This window comes from Neoarius graeffei, chromosome 21 (genome assembly GCF_027579695.1).
Source record: "Neoarius graeffei isolate fNeoGra1 chromosome 21, fNeoGra1.pri, whole genome shotgun sequence".
Lineage (NCBI taxonomy): Eukaryota > Metazoa > Chordata > Actinopteri > Siluriformes > Ariidae > Neoarius > Neoarius graeffei.
This window is the reverse complement of record NC_083589.1, coordinates 59,713,083-59,733,236: the sequence shown is the minus strand read 5'-3', so window position 1 is coordinate 59,733,236 and position 20,154 is coordinate 59,713,083. Positions and strand designations below refer to the sequence as shown.

The 20,154-nt window shown below is 42.4% G+C and overlaps 1 protein-coding gene across 2 annotated transcripts in view; it reads left to right on the top strand.

The window, feature by feature from the left end:
- Window positions 1–20,154, top strand: part of plxna4 (plexin A4) — a 778,998-nt gene that overhangs the window by 390,897 nt on the left and 367,947 nt on the right. The window lies entirely within an intron of this gene.

Below are 20,154 nucleotides of genomic sequence, written 5' to 3'. Positions count from 1 at the left end.
GGGGACCATAAATGTATCATCGCAATCACTGTCACCAAACGAAAGTTTAAAAGAGGATTATTCAAATTCATGAAGGTAATTTTGGAAAAAAATATCAAGAGTAAGCTAGATTTTGAAAGTATCCAGCTGAAAAAATCCCACCCTCTTGATTCAGCTTTCCCTCCAAAGCCACTCCTCCAAAACACATGAACGCACACTGCCTGACTACTACTGGAAGACGAGCTGGGGGGAGGAGCATGGCACATTGTTGTTGTCATACCCAACTACCTCGTGTCTCATTCATATATAGAGGGTTCCCGCATGACATCACCGCGCCGCGAGATTTCGGTAATCGCCATATTGGAAGACCAAGTACACATCTATGCAAGTACATACATACATAAAACAAACTACACCTGAAATGTAGCCAGGGCCGGTTCTGCCCTAATCTGGACCCGGGTGCAACAACGTGCAACCCCCCCCCCCCCCCCCCCCCCCCCCAAAAAAAAACAACAACAACACACCAGTCTAAATCAGGACAACCAGTGTTCGAATTACGGGGTACTCAGGGGATCCGAGATCCCCTGAAACAGACATGAGATCCCTTGAAAACATGATTTGGGAAATGTTGGGGGGTCTCTAAAATATTGCCAAAATGATGTTTATTGACATAGCAATCGTGTGTAATGGGAAGCATTTGCATATCCGAAGTGTTGTGTTTACATCAAAGATAAAATAAACCGATATGACAACGACTGCTGCTGCCAGGTTGGTTGTTGAGTAGCCTGACTGTTTTTTTTTCTTGCGTGTGGTATCATTGTTGACGTGAGGCTGTTTTTTGAACATGCCAATGCGGACACGATTTCCCCTGATGAGTTATGACTTCAGACACGATGCGTGTGTGGAGGTGTGGAGTCCGCGTGATATGTGCGTAAGATAGGCTTCTCGTGTTTGGAGATCCGCGCTCCAAGACAAGCGCCCCCCAGGGAAAAAAAGGGACCCCCCGAAAATATCGGCATAGTTCGAACACTGAGGACAACCATCACATAACTAGAACTATAAACATTTTATATCAACTATTTTAACTAAATGGACTATAATGAATAAGCCTGCAGGCAGCCACGGCGGGCTGCCTCAGAAACGTAACCATTCAATGACACAACTGAAAGCCTGCAGCCACGGCGGGCTGCCTCAGAAAAGTAACCATTTGTCCTACCTTAACTCGTTTTGCATTTTCTGCCTCCTTTTTTGTATTTTCGACCCTGCTTTTATTTTCTTTCCTTTTCTGAAAACCCGATTTGTGTCCAGACATTTTGTTCTGCTACCAACGAACTAACTCGTCAGGTCTCGTCTCTCGAGTCCGCGATGAAGGGCAACAATTGATACATTTTTACAAACAGCCAATAGGGAGGTTGCAACGTTCAGGCTCTCCTTTGCTCACAGACACTCAGTAATGCACTTATTCTCTGTCTCCTGGCAGAAAGCTCCTTGGTTTGCTCCCCTTGTGACTCATGCCATGTACACACGTAGCCGGGTATTTTTAAAACCGAACATTTCCCCCCCTCCGTTTATAAAAATGTTTTATCCACACCACCTCGTCTTCGAAAAAAATCCCTTCCACACATAACCGAACATCTGCGTTTTCAATCACATTCATAAGCATTCCAAACCTGTAGATGGCATTATTTCCCCAAATCCTACCCCCTAATCACATCGCCTGTGCTCTTGGAGCAGTAGTTGGGCTTCTAAAATTAAACATGTAAATAGCACCTGCACAATAATTAACACTTTCAAGGCACTCCTCCGATCCATTACTCTTTAGCTAGCCGCACACTACGCCGATTTTCAGCGTACCGAGCCAACTGAAGTCGCGAGTCAGGCGTAAAGACTAGTTTTCGATGGTACCGACTCATCTCACAGCCGATTCGAAAAACTAATCGGGAGCCAGACTGATCGGCGAGAGTCGCTAGCAATAGCCAATCATATCTTTCGCATATAACGCGTGACATCATTAAACACAATTTCTAGCGCGAGAAATACATGTTGGTAGCACCTAATGCAGGTATATACTGTAATTCCATAGACTGAAGCTTTATCCATAGACACAGTGGGCTGGAAAGCCACTCTGCTCAAGTTGTGTGGCTGAATTCCAAATCGCTTTAACTCCCCTATATAAGTGCACTATTTAAGGTTGGGAATAATAGCTCATGCAGCCTAGATAGTGCGCTACATATTCCATGTTGTGTCATTTGTAATTCAGCCTGTAGCATCTTCAAGTGTTGGATTTAACAGTAACTATATCCAATAGCCAATCACAAAGCTATTAAGTTGTCACGTGTCGCTTCAATCGCGACTGCACTCGTCAACAGTCGGGGGATATGTGCGTGCCCTGTCGGGAGTCGGCTCTGAAATGGGTCGGTTCGGTACCGCGTGGATCGCCATAGTGTGCGGCTAGCTTAAGTCCATGCTTAATCTGGCTTCTGCAGTAAACAAAGGTCGCACGTTTGACGTCAGGGCAGATTTTTTGGCGCAGATTGTGACATTCTAAAACGCAAAACTCCGGTTATCTCTGTCTACACGAAAAGGCATACACGGAGTTTTCAAAAATCTTCACTTTGCCCGGAGTTTTTTTAAATATTCGTTTTTGATGTGTTTTCATGTGGATGACAGGCCAAAACGTAGAAAAATATCTTCGATTTAGCAGATACCCGGCTACGTGTGGACGGGGTCTCAATCACAGCTGGTATTCTGTAGAAAGACTTCTTTTCACCTTTCCCATCAGCTTTGTTGGAACACCCTAACACAGCACAAAAGTTTACCATTGTAGGTTTATGATGAATCAAGTGCCTCGTGGGTTTAAATTCCGCGCGCTGCCGTTATTTCCCCCTAATCACGAGTTTGTTGGTCTTCCAATATGGCGCAGGGTCTGTTTACTTCCGGTTTCCGGTGACGTCAGTGGGAAGGGTCTATATGAAGACAACTAACATTATCATAATGAATGTAAATAACGCATGTGGTTATTGTTCGTACTCGCAGTTGTTGACTAGTTTGTTAGCTTTAGCAATATGGCTGCAGTGTGTCTGCCTCGCTTTGTGGAAGACTCCAGTCATATACAATGAGCGCACAGGCAGAGTGTGTGCAGGTAGACAGGTCGTCTCATTCAGACTGAATCAACAGCCCTGTCACTGATTTGTTTTTCGTTTTATTGTCGGAGCATTTGATTTATTCATTGCTGTCAGGATGTAAAGAGAATTTCAAAAAAATAGAACAAAAAACACTTCTAAAAATTATCTACTTTACCTTTAAGAGAGGGCGGCACGGTGGTGTAGTGGTTAGCGCTGTCGCCTCACAGCAAGAAGGTCCGGGTTCGAGCCCCGTGGCCGGCGAGGGCCTTTCTGTGCGGAGTTTGCATGTTCTCCCCGTGTCCGCGTGGGTTTCCTCCGGGTGCTCCGGTTTCCCCCACAGTCCAAAGACATGCAGGTTAGGTTAACTGGTGACTCTAAATTGAGCGTAGGTGTGAATGTGAGTGTGAATGGTTGTCTGTGTCTATGTGTCAGCCCTGTGATGACCTGGCGACTTGTCCAGGGTGAACCCCGCCTTTCGCCCGTAGTCAGCTGGGATAGGATCCAGCTTGCCTGCGACCCTGTAGAACAGGATAAAGCAGCTACAGATAATGAGATGACATGAGACCTTTAAGAGAAATACATTTCACAACCGTATAGAGATTCAATTTGTAAATAAACATTATTTTTTTAAAATTATACTGCATGTGTTATTTAATTAACAGAGTTCGGTTTAAAAGTACAGTATTTGTTACAAGCAAAAGTGTTTTATTGTTGTTGTCGTCGTTTGTGTTTTTACGGTGGTGAATCATTGGTATTGATGGAAAGTATCCAGAAATGGTAAGCAGAATCAGACTTATCGCCTGTGGTACTTGACCTTAGTTGTCAATGGTGCTTGAGTGGGAAATGATCCTGTGGATTTTTTTGACTGCCTAAAGGAGCATTTCTCAAACCTTGGTATGTCTCTCTCACTGTCTTTTTCCACACTGTAACTCTTTTTCTAAATAATTTCACTCACACACACACACACACACACACACACACACATATATATATATATATATATATATATATATATATATATATATATATATATCCAGCATCTTTCCTTCGGGAAAACAGCAGAGAAAAACATGAACACTCTATTGATGCCCCCCTGCGGCTCCGACCTCCATAGCCGAGTTTAGAGAAGAGTAAAGAGGTGAGGGTGAGAGAGAGAGAGAGAGAGAGAGAGAGAGTGTAAGAGGAGGAAGCACAGACCAGTAGGTCGATAAGAGGATAGTAGCAGTAGGGAGCAGTGCAGAGAGCAGTTGTGTGTGTCATTAGCCGGATTGGTAGCGCAGAGTTGGACTGGCGGTGTGTGCCGAGGCCCTGCTGATTTCCAAAAACCCCACGCAGCAGGAGTGAGAAACCACAGCAGCCCTGCATACTGAATACACTGGGGTCCATTTTAGAGTGTTTATTTGTCTGTGGGGTGGGTTTTAGTTTGTCCCGAGTGTCTCTATTAGAGTTTTTAGACCAAACAGCGTGGTACGGTACCATTTTTTTTTCATTCCCACTGCTAACTGAGTTTGGTTTTCCTTCCTGTCAGAGTGCCAAGAACAATAAACAGGGGACATGTGGGTGGAGCTAAAAAATGCAGGCCATTGATTGGTCAAGTAAAAAAAACTGCACTGGTTTTGTAACTGTAAAGTAACCTTGGGTGTGAGAAATGCGCTATATAAGTGGGAATTATTATTATTATCTCATCCAGCCAACAGGTGATGAGTTTATGCCATCATGTGTTGTCCATTGTCCGTCCGGCGTCGTCCACATTTCACGAAAATCGCTTCTTCTCCCTCAATTCTTCACCGATTTTGATTCTTTCTATCATGAAGGTAGGGGTACCGAAGGTGCATATAACTTCTACACAGATTCGCTTCATTACTATTATTAATGAAGTTATGGACTAATTAAGTCTTAATGAGCAGTTCAACAAAAATCGCTTCTTCTCGGTCAATTCCTCGCCGTTTTGGATTCTTTCTGGTAAATAGGTCGGGATTCCTAGGGTGGATATCGCTTCTATATATCGCTTGTATATTGTGTATATAGCTTGCAGCATTTATTACACAAAGTGGTCCACTTTAGATCGTTCCTTCTGGACTCGACAGGGCCGGCGTGAACTACGCTGTCACCGACAGTCTTCCTCTTATTATTATTATTACAGTTCAACCATCTTGACTGTATCATGCAGCATAAATGTATGTATGTAATAAATTTTACAATTTTATCACAAAATTTCATGTTTTAGATATGTTTTCCCACAGTTTTGGTCATCTCATCTCACATCACATCACATCACATTATCTCTAGCCGCTTTATCCTTCTACAGGGTCGCAGGCAAGCTGGAGCCTATCCCAGCTGACTACGGGCGAAAGGCGGGGTTCACCCTGGACAAGTCGCCAGGTCATCACAGGGCTGACACATAGACACAGACAACCATTCACACTCACATTCACACCTACGCTCAATTTAGAGTCACCAGTTAACCTAACCTGCATGTCTTTGGACTGTGGGGGAAACCGGAGGAAACCCACGCGGACACGGGGAGAACATGCAAACTCCGCACAGAAAGGCCCTCGCCGGCCACGGGGCTCGAACCCGGACCTTCTTGCTGTGAGGCGACAGCGCTGACCACTACACCACCGTGCCACCCAGTTTTGGTCATATTTATCATTATTTAACATTTCTTGCCTGTGTTTAGTGTAAAATCCACCATCTTGGGACCAAATTAGGGCCAAATCACAATTGTCTTATTCACTACGATTGCTCACTACACAGAGTAAAAGATAAAACACTGTCGAACGTACATAGTGCACTACGTACACCATAGGACAGCATTTGCAATTCAGGAACAGCGGTTTTTTAGTTGTACTTTGAAAGTTCTCGCTCAGAAATCTCTCTGGTTTAAAAGTATTGGCACCCCCTCAGCCATGAAAAGAAATAAGTAGTATTTTCTTTCTTTCTTTTTTTTAAATGTTGAACTATAATAATAAGAATAGCAATAATAATAATAATAATAATAATAATAATAATCTACACTTCATAGATTATACTCACCTTGGTAGTGGCAATTGTTAAAAAAATAATAATAATAAATGGGCACTGGGGTAGGACAGGCCTACCTTAGCCTACTACAGGAAAATGGATACCCCCACCCTCCAGAGTCTGGGGTAGCACCTTTGGCAAGTGCTAGCAACCCCTTAGCCACCCCCATTAGGGTTATAACATAGGGTTGGTGAGACCGTTTAGCCTTGGTTGGCATCCTGCCTAGTGGGGGCACCACAACCAAAAAGCCATTTCTCACCTATGTGATGACAGCTATGTCTAACCTAGATAGAAGTAATGGCGTAAATGGGGCTGGAGCCACTGATGAAGGCACCTCGCCTGGCAGGGTAGCTGGGATACAGCAGCCAGTGCCCAGTCATCATCTTGCAACTGCTGTGCAAGAGAACAGGTCAAGGAAGGGAAGAAGGAAGTAGTCGGTTGAGGAAAACAGGGTTCTGATAGAATGCTATTTCAAGAGTGTGCCAGAGAAGAGAGGCTATCGACAGAGGATGGTAAGGTTATGGGAAAAGAAAGGAATGATTAAAGTGTCGGAACAGAAACTTGCAGACCAGGCTCGTAATTGGGCGCAATGTCAAACAAGTTGACAGGATGCTTGAAGGAACTGGGTATTCCAGACAGGAAAAGAACAATGCAAAAGTCTGCTCTCCTTGGATCAGCGCATATCCTTAGGAAGGTATTAGAAGTCTAAGGTCTCAGGCTGAGACTTGACTAGAAGCTTGACTAGAGACTTGTCCAGGGATGAACCCTGTGTTTATTAATAATAATAATAATAATAATAATAAATTCTGTATGTCACTGTACACATCTCATCTCATTCTCATTATCTGTAGCTGCTTTATCCTGTTCTACAGGGTCGCAGGCAAGCTGGAGCCTATCCCAGCTGACTACGGGCGAAAGGCGGGGTACACCCTGGACAAGTCGCCAGGTCATCACAGGGCTGACACATAGACACAGACAACCATTCACACCTACGCTCAATTTAGAGTCACCAGTTAACCTAACCTGCATGTCTTTGGACTGTGGGGGAAACCGGAGCACCCGGAGGAAACCCACGCGGACACGGAGAGAACATGCAAACTCCGCACAGAAAGGCCCTCGCCGGCCACGGGGCTCGAACCCGGACCTTCTTGCTGTGAGGCGACAGTGCTAACCACTACACCACCGTGCCACCACTGTACACATGACCTTCATAAAAAACAGTCACCCATATTTTTCTATTTATGTGCTGTCTCACATATAAACAGCAGAGATTAGTTGTTGCTGTGTGCCCCGCCCATGAATACCATTCGGTCCTCTTGGTACCACATACAATACCACTGGAAGTATTGGTCCTGAACTGGTATTTAATTTCCTCTGTCAACTTTGTTGGACGAGGTTATGTTTTCACCTCCATTTGTTTGTCTGTTCCCAACGTAATTCAAAAAGTAGTGAGCAGATTTTGATGAAATTTGGTGGAAAGGTGAGCCATGGACCAAGGAACAGTTGATTAGATTTTGATGCAAATGTAGATATGTATGGATCTGTAGATCCAGGATGTTCTAATACGTGTCTTGGCAGAGGTATGAACTCTACTGAATGCCTTTCTAGTTGAAAAAGCATTATTCTAGATTTATGGTTTATAAAGGCCAGTGTTGTAGTCAAGTCACTAAACCTGGAGTCCGAGTCCAGTCTCGAGTCCCCAGTGTTGAAGTCCGAGCCAAGTCCAAGTCATTAAAAAAAAATCAAGTTGAGTCTGAGTTGAATCCATTATTGATCCGTGTCGAGTCCAAGAACAAGACTCCAACTGGACCGTGTGACTGTGGCTGTTCCAGCACCATTAACATGAGTTTGTTCCTGAACACGGCGTATGAACAGGTGAATGTGCTTCTCTTTATCAGGGAGTGTGCAGTATTCTGTCAGAGACGGTTGGGAGACGGATGTAAGTGCAGAAGGGGTGTTTATTAATACAAGTGAAGACGGTAAACAATCCAGAACGGCAGACAAAATCGGAAAACAGTGAAACAGGCGATAGGTCGAGCGAGGCACAAACAGGCTATCGTAGACTCAGCAGGATCAAAGACGAGAAACAGGAAATCAGGGATCAGGAAACCAAACAAGGAAATAAGGCTCTGTAACGTGTCAGCAACGCAACTCAATACTTCGCAAAGTAAGTGTGTTTTCACAATTTTTATATCAGCACGCTGATTGCGCCTTAATCCTGTGCAGGTGTGAGTCATTTACGGCGTGCGAGAGTCTATCTGATGCACGCATCAAGGTGCACAGGTGTGACACTCTTGTACGAAATTAGTATAAAAATTAATGTAGATATAAATATCTTATGCCAAATTATCATGGCATCTCATCTCATCTCATTATCTCTAGCCGCTTTATCCTTCTACAGGGTCGCAGGCAAGCTGGAGCCTATCCCAGCTGACTACGGGCGAAAGGCGGGGTACACCCTGGACAAGTCGCCAGGTCATCACAGGGCTGACACATAGACACAGACAACCATTCACACTCACATTCACACCTACGGTCAATTTAGAGTCACCAGTTAACCTAACCTGCATGTCTTTGGACTGTGGGGGAAACCGGAGCACCCGGAGGAAACCCACGCGGACACGAGGAGAACATGCAAACTCCACACAGAAAGGCCCTCGCCGGACCCGGGGTTCGAACCCAGGACCTTCTTGCTGTGAGGCGACAGTGCTAACCACTACACCACCGTGCCGCCTTATCATGGCATGTTACAAAAAATAAAGAAAAAAATCAGAGTCCTCGTCTCTAATTTACAAGTCCAAATGCAGTTAATGTACGAGTCCAAGTCAAGTCACGAGTCCTTAAAATTAGGGTACGAGTCGGACTCAAGTCTGAGTCCTGGACTTGAGTACTACAAGCCTGGTAAAGGCCACGTAGAGTAGAAGCGCGGTAGAAAAAGGCTAACGGGACGCAGTTAAAATATCAAAGATAATTCAGCGTTTAAGAAACGAGGATAATCTGTTTGCTGAGAGTGATGGCACATTACTATTCTTATTATTTGTAGCTATTATAAGTTCTCTGGGTTCTTGTATGCCTTTGGGGTTTTTTGTTTGTTTTTTTAAGCTCGTTAGAAACCTTTTTGGAAAAAGGTTAAAAGCATGTTTTCAGTCTAATATCATGAGTGAAGGTCAATAAGGACGATTAGCATTTTACAGTTGACCATCATGTCCCGTATGATGTGGCTTCTTCTCGGGTCAGTGAGTGGAAACGAGCGATTTAAACTGAGCACATGAAATCACTTGGCGATTAGGTATCAAAATGACCCCCCCCTTCTCTTTCTCTCTTTCTTTCTATTTTCATTGTTCTGAATCACCTTTGCTGTGCCTTGTGTATAGTTCAAGGTAGTTTAAGTGTAAATTATCGAGAGTGTGTAAAACACCGGTGCAATTACGAACACTTTTCTTTATGTCAGCCCTCAGGGAAGAGTCGCTCGCTACTCCTTCAGTTCAGAGCCGCGCCATCTGGCACCTCATCAGCGAAACCTTCGATAAAGATGACCTTTAATTTCAGTTATGGACAGGGGTTCAGCGGCAATCATACTGCCATCGTGCTCCATAATCCTCCATGTTTATGAAAGCAGTTTTATTGGGTTTTCCAGTACAGCCTATAGTCAGTCATTCACAGAGAAAAGAGACGGAAAGATAAAAGTCTGGGCTTAATTTTAGCTGGTCGGTGAAGCAGTGCTTTGATTTGCAACTTATTAGTTTTATGGACCAGTGAAGCACTTCATGTTCAAGACGCTAAACATGCACATATTTTATGAAGTGCTTATACAGCAGCACAAAGACCATACACTTAAAATAGTGCAGTGGGGGAAGAAATAATAATAACTTACACTTTTGAATGCAAATGAAGTCGACGCATGTTTGGTGACTGCCACATAAAACGGTTCGTGACAAATCCTTGCCGCTCTGGTGCAAAACTAAAGAAGGAAACATCAGATTTGAGGTATGCTTTGGCTGATCAGATAGGTTCGGGATGGAAAATTGTATAAACGTGTATAACTTTCAGTTGGGATGATATTTAGAAGCAGGGATATATAATCGTCAGGAGCGTCAGTACTATAATATAATTGAGATGTGAATAATTTCTGATGCAGGATCCTTGAAATCTGTTTATCTGTTTTATATGGAAAAAATTGTGCTGATAGTTTTGCCACACTGATGCATCAAACTCGCTCAAATGATTAGTTTTTGAACACCTGGCATTTTTGTAAGAAATGAATCTGTTATGAGAAACTTATCTTGTTATAAGCACATACTATTTATCTTGTTATAACTTGGGACACTGCTAAATCCGTACACAGTGATTTAACAATCCAAAAAAAAAAAAAAATTAAAGAACAACATGTTGTATTTTTTATCCATTTATAGTTATGTTGGTGTTGGTGGTGGTGTTTTCTCCCAGCCTGTGGTTTGTGACACATTTATACAAATGTGGCGTAAACAAATAAAATGTGATTGTAATAGCAGCGGAGATGTATATGTCACGATCTCCAACCTCTACAGCATTAATTAGAAGTGAGTGAAAGAGTGAAATGCACATGGATGGAAAGAAATGATGAAAGCGAGACATTATGCATTATTGCTGCGTGTGGTTGGGTGGTAGTGACGCATGGAGCCTGTAGGCTGGATGATAAAGAATTAGCTGTGAAAATGTATGTGTGTGTGTGTGTGTGTGTCGCTGGGTGCACAGCATCAGAGGCTGAACACAAATCCACTTAATGTGCAGAGAAGCTGCTTCACCGTACAAATAATTGCATTTTCCATCTGGGGCCTGGAGGGACCGAGCAAACACTATGCATCCTGCTAACCTGGCTAAATATGGCCCAAGCTGACTAATGTCACTCTGTGAGTGTGTGTGTGTGTGTTAGAGATGTGTAGATCATGAATGAGTCAGCTCTGAGCCAACTCTTTTAGGTGTGTGCATATATATATATATATATATATATATATATATATATATATATATATATATATATATATATATATACACCACAGTCCTTATTCTGTCCTTGAGGTCATTGATATCATGACCTTTCCTGCTATACACGCGCTCCTTCACCACACCCCATAACCACAAATCACAGGGCGTCAAATCAGGGCAGTGTGGAGGCCACAGCAATGGTCCACCGCGACTTATCCATCGACCTGGAAATATGTGGTCGAGATAAGCACGAACAGTACGGCCAAAAATGTGGCGGTGCACCATCCTGTTGGAAATACCCCGCCAATCGGCTCTGTAGTGGAAGCTCATCAATGGCGTACTGCTGCACCATCTGTAAGTTGACGTCTGACATCACTGTCAAAAAAGTAGGGCCCAGTTACGCCAGCGGCAGTCATGGCACACCACGCATTAAAGAGAAAAATAATCCATTAGTGTTAACATAATTTTGACTAACCTTGTATGTGTATACACACACATAAGCAACGTCTTTACGCTTTAGTGAAATTTAATTAAAATGTTTCCATAGAAACCGCTTTTCAACCTCTGAGCTGTTCTTTAGCGCAAGAGCATAATAATAAAACAAAGTGGAATTAAAATTGAAAAAAAAAAACCAAAAAAACACTGTTAAATAAGAAACAGACCACAAAGTAGCAACCCAGCCAGCAGCCGTGATTAGCCCTAGCATGTTAATAACCATTAAAAAAAAAATGACACTGTGACTTCAAATTAGCTTTTTAGACAAAATACAGAGAAAAAAAAAACTATTTTCAAAAATATCTACATCGGCGACAGCCTTCTGATGGATACTGAACCGAAATCCTGTGAAATTTCTGAGCTTGTTAAATATCACTTAGCTAGCAAGGCTAAGCTACATTAACTTGAGTTAGTGATGATCAAAATAATTTGCTCTGAGTTATCGTGAAAGGTTTGGCTGGTGTTTAATGAAATACTAAGTATTCCATGATATAAAATGAAGCTGAAATCACACTTTTCTCTGCCTGTGTCTATTAAGCTAGTTAACTAGCAGCTAGTTAGCAGAGTAGCTCCATATGTTGTGCTAAGCTCTCACATAACCAGAATCACTTCAAGATAGAAGCCAGTAGACAGTTTTGAGCCTTCTAGGGGTCAACCGGCACGTGTTCCAGGCCCTTCCATTAGAATACATGGGAGCCAAGGAGCTACCTTGACAACCACGAGGGTGTGGCTTCCATCCCTGGAAAGCTCGGTCATGTTGAAAATTGCCATGGGTCAAGTGCTGGACAGATTTGTCTGTTGCAACCATGAAGGCATCCGTGAGCATCCTTGAAGCATTCATGAGGCTTATATGGGCTACCAGGGGTTACGTTGCAACCATTGAGCTCAAAATGTTCACGGAACAACATTCTGCAGAAAAGGAAAATTTGCCTGGGGGCGTGGTTTATTTTGTGTTGCTGTGGCTATGCCGTACTGTAGTCGGGAAAACCATACATGCTGTCATCATTGCCATAAAGCCATACATTTTGCCACCATTGGTTTTACTGGCGTCTTCCACCATGGTAGGCCGTAAGGTGAACCCCGTTTTTGTTTCATCTCGCTCCGACGTCTCTGAACTACGAAATATTTATTTTAAAATTAAGAATGAGTACTAGAAAGTGTGGCGAAAAAAGTTCTCACCTTATAATCCTGTCAATTCCTCACACCGAGCGATCGCGTGGCGAACTATTTTCCTCTAAAAATGACGTGTCGGGACATCACGTGACCGGTCTGGACCAATCGCGTTGCCGATTTTTGACCACAGATCAGCTGACAGCTTGCGTAATTACAGTCACATTAGTAGAAAGTCTCCAAAACACCCTCCAAAGTGGGTGAAATGTCTTCTAAGTCCTAAATAGTGCTTTAAATACATCACTAAGACAATATTGCATATATGTGGTATATTGAAGTGTTTATATTATTAGAATAAAAATAATTTTTATCACCATTATTATAGTACAAAATATGGTGTAATGGTCTATGACTAGGACCATTCACGTATTCATTCTCTTAGGTTATTAACTATAAAGTACTGATCAACCATAAAACAATTTGCTTGAAAAACAGACCTACAATGTTACACAGGCAGTAATGGAATAGAGTATTGACTCGTCATTGTGGGCTATACACACCATGGATTAGCCATAAAATGGCATATATATTATATAGGCAATGCGTGTGATTTCAGATCAAGATTTAAGAAATTGTGCAGGAAGGAGAAGAGTCCATAGGAATAATAATACACAATAATAATAATACAACCTATATATAATATTGCAGTTCTATTACTCAGTTCAGAGGCACAATGGCAGGGATTCAAGTATTCACTACCTATGCAGCGGCACAGTAGAGGTAGGTAAACGCACTAGGCAGCACTATGCACCTGCAGCAGTGGCAACAAAGAAGATGCAAGACTGAGTCATCATACAACAGAACTATGTGGCAAATTGCAAACTTTAATAGAAAATGTAAACAACAAAACAGTGATATACACACACATTACAAATGCAAATTTATATATACAAAAAAAAATTTATATAAAAAAAAAAGTCCTGTGGCACGGTGCAAAAAGGCAGGGGTCAGCATCCAGGCAATGACCTAGGTGTCAGTGACAGAGAAAGGGGGGGGGGGGGGGGGGGACACACACACAGTGCTGTGACTAATTGTCTTCACATTGAACAGTAGCAAGTAGCATTCTATGGTCATGTATGAGAAGTTAGTACATGGCTTACTTGTCCTTCTCTTGTCTAGCAGGCTCATTCAGAAATCTGGTGTACTGCTGGTAGCAGCTCTTGTGGTACTGCACCTCCAGAGCCACACAGTCTTTGTCCTTAATGTGTACCAGAATACTGTGGTCATCTTTAGTCTCAGCAGCAGTCTGCAACTTGCCTTGCCAGACAGAAAGACATGCTTATTACCACATAGGAATTTAAGTTTGCCAGTAGCATATTCACATAAAGGCACACATATGTTACATGCATACAAACATTGAAACATAACATCCATGCATGCAAACACACTTGCAGAGGGAGATAGCACTGTAGATAGTCATCAGTGATAGTGACCCTTTGTGTGTGACCCTTTGTGTGTGACCTTTGTGTGTGACCCTTTGTGGGGGCAAGGGGGTTGATCAGTGATTGTGACCCTTTGTGTGTGTGTGTGTGGGGGGGGGGGGGTTGCTTACCTGCTGTTAAGTTGAAAGAGCTTCCCTTTGTCGTTTGCCTCCCTTTAAGACGAATTTGAGTTTTTTTTTTTTTTTTACATATAATGCACAGGGCAGGAAGGACGGGACCTGAGCTGGACATAGGCAGTGCTGACCTGGATCTAATGGTGATGATACACGGGGCAACTTTTTGGGCAATGTTGCCGAGCAATGTTGCTGGGCAATTGTGTTTTGACTGTTTTCTATTGAGATTGGGCAACATTGTTTCTTTCTGAATGGTTTTGATAATCTCTGGCAACTTTTTGAGATAAGCCAATCAGAACGTGAGTATCGAGTCATGTGACCTCCGGTGAGGTTCGGATCAGAAATTTCAAACAAATATGGCGGCCGCTCAGTGTCAGTGGAGTGAAGAGATGGAGAGATTCCTCATCTGTTTTTACGCCGGTAAGTTGTTATTTTAATATTCTATATGGAGGAATTTACCTCACCAAAGCTCTAAAAAACAACAGACAGCTTGATTAAATGGTCACAGCAAAAATTAAGACATCGATTTTTTTTTTAGCTAACTGTAAACTGCCGTTGCTAACTGTTGTTGCCCATTGTTAGTTGCCCTGAAAAGTTGCCCTGTGTCTCACCTAGTTGCCCATTGCCAGCAACATTGCTCGGCAACATTGCCCAAAAAGTTGCCCCGTGTATCATCACCTTTAGTGCTGCCCGATGTTGAGGGGCCAGCTTCGGGGGGGGGGGTCTTGCTGCGTCTTGAGTTTCATCTTCCCCTTCTTTCTCGCGCACCATACGCTTTCCCGCTCGTTCAATAGCAAGTTTGTCCGTAAACCTGCGGTAACATGCAGGGTGGAAGGCAGCATCCTCGGGTATCTTGTCAAACTCTAGATCTAAACAGTGTTTGTAGTTTTCGGCTACTCTCCTGTTCTCACCGCTCAACTGCAGCCACTGTCGGATACTGTCCCGGTATGTATTCCACCGTTTGAAAGTAAATTCCTGGGTCACTCCGTGCTTCACAGAAGCTATATGCATATAGCACTGCTTACGTGCAAGAAGTTTTCTCCTTTTTGCCGTTATTTCCAAACTTTCCTCTCCTCCACTGCTGCTAGACGAGGCTGTGGCGGCTGCCATGTTGGTCTCTTGTTTACGAAATGGGCTACGTCGCGGGTGTTTATGGGCTACGTCAGCAACCGTGGAACCTGTTCTGTAGCGAAATCTTATTCCGCGGTGCCAAAATATCATTCCGCGCCGATGACATTAGTTCGCTTTTTCAAGCCTTCGTGCAAAAAATTGACAGCATTACAAGGTGAGAACTTTTTGATGACATCATAATACGTCCATTTTTAAGAATTGGATATTATGTAGTTCGGAGACGTCGGAGCGGAATCTTATTTCTGAAAGACTTTTCGGGGTTCACCTTACGGCCTATGGCTACCATGGCTTCATTTGCATAATGACTCCACCCAAATTTATGCGACGGATCACCTCCAAAATCTGCTGGAACAGCCACGGTAGCCCCTGTCACGGTTCTCACGGATCAACCGGCTATGTGACCTTAGTATTATTATCAGTTGCTACAGTATGTTTGACATCCTGACAATTCCAAGATGGTTAGCTAGCAAGGTTGGGACATGAGCTATTGTTGAGCGATTGATGAATCATACAGCATCAAATGTGACATTTGTTAATAGATTTTGTTGTTTTGAAAAATAAAATACTGAGAATTCTAAGATATACAGTGGTGCTTGAAAGTTTGTGAACCTTTTAGAATTTTCTATATTTCTGCATAAATATGACCTAAAACAACATCAGATTTTCACACAAGTCCTAAAAGTAGATAAAGAGAACCCAGTTAAACAAATGAGACAAAAATATTATACTTGGTCATTTATTTATCGAGGAAAATGATCCAATATTACATATCTGTGAGTGGCAAAAGTATGTGAACCTTTGCTTGCAGTATCTGGCGTGACCCCCTTGTGCAGCAATAACTGCAACTAAACGTTTGTGGTAACTGTTGATCAGTCCTGCACACCGGCTTGGAGGAATTTTAGCCCGTTCCTCCGTACAGAACAGCTTCAACTCTGGGATGTTGGTGGGTTTCCTCACATGAACTGCTCGCTTCAGGTCCTTCCACAACATTTCCATTGGATTAAGGTCAGGACTTTGACTGGGCCATTCCAAAACATTAACTTTATTCTTCTTTAACCATTCTTTGGTAGAACGACTTGTGTGCTTAGGGTCGTTGTCTTGCTGCATGACCCACCTTCTCTTGAGATTCAGGCTACATCCACACGACAACGGCAACGAGATGTTATTTAAAAATATATCGCGTCCAAATGGGCAACAATCAGTAAAATATCAGGTCCATATGGCAACGCAACGCTTGCTGAAAACGATGCAATACACATGCCACACCTCTAGGGGCGCTGTAAGACGGTCCCTTCGGAGACACCAGAACAATAGAAGAAGTAAGGATGCATATTAGCCACAAAGTCAGGAAAATCTGTTTGTAAAATTACATTATAATGACCAAATACAATGAAAAGTATTTTTCCAGTCTCACCTGTGAAAGGTAATCCCATGTGATCTCGTTTGGATGGCAAACCTGTTGGTACAGTTAAACGCAGCTAATCTTTATTCTCCGCTTTGACCTCTCCAAAATGGCGGCGAGGATGACCTATGATTCTACGTGGAAGGCGGCATCTTTAATGGTCCGGAATAAATTGAATGCTAATTAAATAATGATTAATTTGCTCCTCTACGCCCTTTTTGAGGAATGTATTGTAGGACTTAAACCCACATCTGAAGAGGTGAGATCGCTCTTTTTTTCTCTATTTTTGCTGGCGGGATTGACTCTCTCTCTCTCTCTCTCACTTTGCACCATTACACAATAAATATTCACAGTGAAAATATTTTGTAAGCGCGTTTCATGAACCAAGTTATAGGATTTGTTGACAACTCGCATCGCAATGAGAAGATCATTGGCACTACTGGTGTTAAGAATCAGACCATTTCATAAATGAATATTTTGCTGTAGAGCTGCAGTGTTTGTACAATTGCATGTTTTTGCTTCACTATTACTGTCACTATTCTGCTTCTTGCATTACTACTGTGAACTAACACTGAACATAATAATAATAATAATAATAATATCTAAGCTCGTGTTTCACTCTCACTAGTGCTCTGTAAGGCTTTTTCCTGGTGATATTCGTTACACTTCTACCCGGCGTGAAGCACTCACAGTCATGTGGTTGTGACGTCATCGTAAACAAATCCGTTTTACTCATCCAGACGACTTCACAACGGCAACGTTGCCAGATCTTTCCACTCTGGAACCCGTTCTCAAAAAGATTGCGTTTTGGGCACCCAAAACGCCGGTGCCGTGTGGACGCCAGGCCTAAACGATAAGCAATTGTATCGGAGTCACCTGAATCCGTTGCCGTGTGGACAGGGCCTCAGTTCATGGACAGACCTCCTGACATTTTCCTTTAGAATTCGCTGGTATAATTCACAATTTATTGTTCCATCAATGATGGCAAGCCGTCCTGGCTCAGATGCAGCAAATCAGGCCCAGACCATGATAGTACCACCACCATGTTTCACAGATGGGATAAGGTTCTTATGCTGGAATGCAGTGTTTTCCTTTCTCCAAACATAACGCTTCTCATTTAAACCAGAATGTTCTATTTTGGTCTCATCCATCCACAAAACATTTTTCCAATAGTCTTCTGGCTTGTCCACGTGATCTTTAGCAAACTGCAGACGAGCAGAAATGTTCTTTTTGGAGAGCAGTGGCTTTCTCCTTGCAACCCTGCCATGCACACCATTGTTGTTCAGTGTTCTCCTGATGGTGGACTCATGAACATTAACATTAGTCAATGTGAGAGAGGCCTATAGTTGCTTAGAAGTTACCCTGGGGTCCTTTGTGACCTTGCCGACTAATACACGCCTCGCTCTTGGAGTGATCTTTGTTGGTCAACCACTCCTGGGGAGGGTAACAATGGTCTTGAATTTCCTCCATTTGTACACAATCTGTCTGACTGTGGATTGGTGGAGTCCAAACTCTTTAGAGATGGTTTTGTAACCTTTTCCAGCCTGATGAGCATCAACAACGCTTTTTCTGAGGTCCTCGGAAATCTCCTTTGTTCGTGCCATGATACACTTCCACAAACACGTGTTGTGAAGATCAGACTTTGATAGATCCCTGTTCTTTAAATAAAACAGGGTGCCTGACTCTAATTTCACCTTCAAAGTAACTGCTAATCCTAGAGGTTCACATACTTTTGCCACTCACAGATATGTAATATTGGATCATTTTCCTCAATAAATAAATGACCAAGTATAATATTTGTGTCTCATTTGTTTAACTGGGTTCTCTTTATCTACTTTTAGGACTTGTGTGAAAATCTGATGATGTTTTAGGTCATATTTATGCAGAAATATTGAAAACTCTAAAGGGTTCACAAACTTTCAAGCACCACTGTAAAATGAGACTAAGATACTGAAATCCTGCTCGTTTCTTTCATTGTGACAATTTCAAGCTTGTTTATTAGCAGCTAGCTAGCAGAGTAGCTACATTAGTTAATGTTAGCGATGAGCAGAACAGTTAAAATTGTTATGGGATGTTTATATGTTGAAAGTTTTAGCTGGTCTTAAAATAATAATAAGAAGAAAAAGAAGAAAAATACCGAGAATCTCTTGATATCAAGTGAGACTGAAATCACAGTGTGTCTGTACAGAGAATTCTTTGAGGATGTTAACTATCATCTAGCTCGCAGAGTAGCTTGTGTACATTAGCTTGTGTTGCTTATTAACACACTAGTTTTAATTATTATGGTTTGTTTTGCTTTGTTTTGATTGGGCTGTTGTTAAGTATAAACTACTAAAAATTTAACAACATGCAATTGAGGCTGAGATTCAGAAATCAAGCTGTGTGTCTTACTGTGACAATTCCAAGCTAGTTTCCTAGCAGCTAGCTAGCAGACTAGCAAGGATTACTAACATTGTTTTCATTGTTGTGGATTATTTTTACAGATTTGGCTGCTGTTTAAAACTAAAATCATGACAATATGATGATAAAAATTGAGGATAGAAGATACTGAAATGACAATTCCGACTATCAGCTAGGTATCAGAGTCGCTAATTTAGCTAATGTTATGGATATTGTGATATTTTAGATGGCAGGAGGACACAGACTGTTTCCTGTGTGTGTTGATGTGTTATAATAATTATAATAATATTACTTTTGCCTGACAGCTACCAGAAAATGAGGAAAGAATTTTTAAACCAGTTAATGAAAGAGCAAGTGTAGTCATTTTGTAACAAAGGCAAATAGCGAGAGAAAACTAAACTAAATATATTGTTGTGACATCAGTTACTTCACACTACAAGCCTATGGACGTGAAATTGTGAAGAAGCCTGGAACGGCAACTATAGATTTATCGAGGCTGCCGAGGTTAAAATTAGCCACACGGCTGCTGGCCCTGTCTTTGTGCTGCGCCTGAGTTAGCATGCCGGATCGTATGAGGTAGACGTCTGTTATGGAGGAGATCTATACGAGCAGGCTGTGATCTAGGCAGAGAGATAAATGAAGAGAAGAGTAAATAATAGCTCATATTACACCAGTTCATCTCGCTCTGACAAGCAGACTGACACTGGTATGGATGCGACTCTGATTACGCTTTTGATGTCAGAATAAAGAAGACGTTGTACCTGAGAGAGAGAGAGAGAGAGAGAGAGAGTGTGTGTGTGTGTGTGCGAGATCTCTGGCAGGCTGGAAACATCCAAGCAGGCCACTGATGGATTAAGTTCATATGTCATCCATGATAGTTCTTTGTCATCAGTCTTCTGCTTCATTGA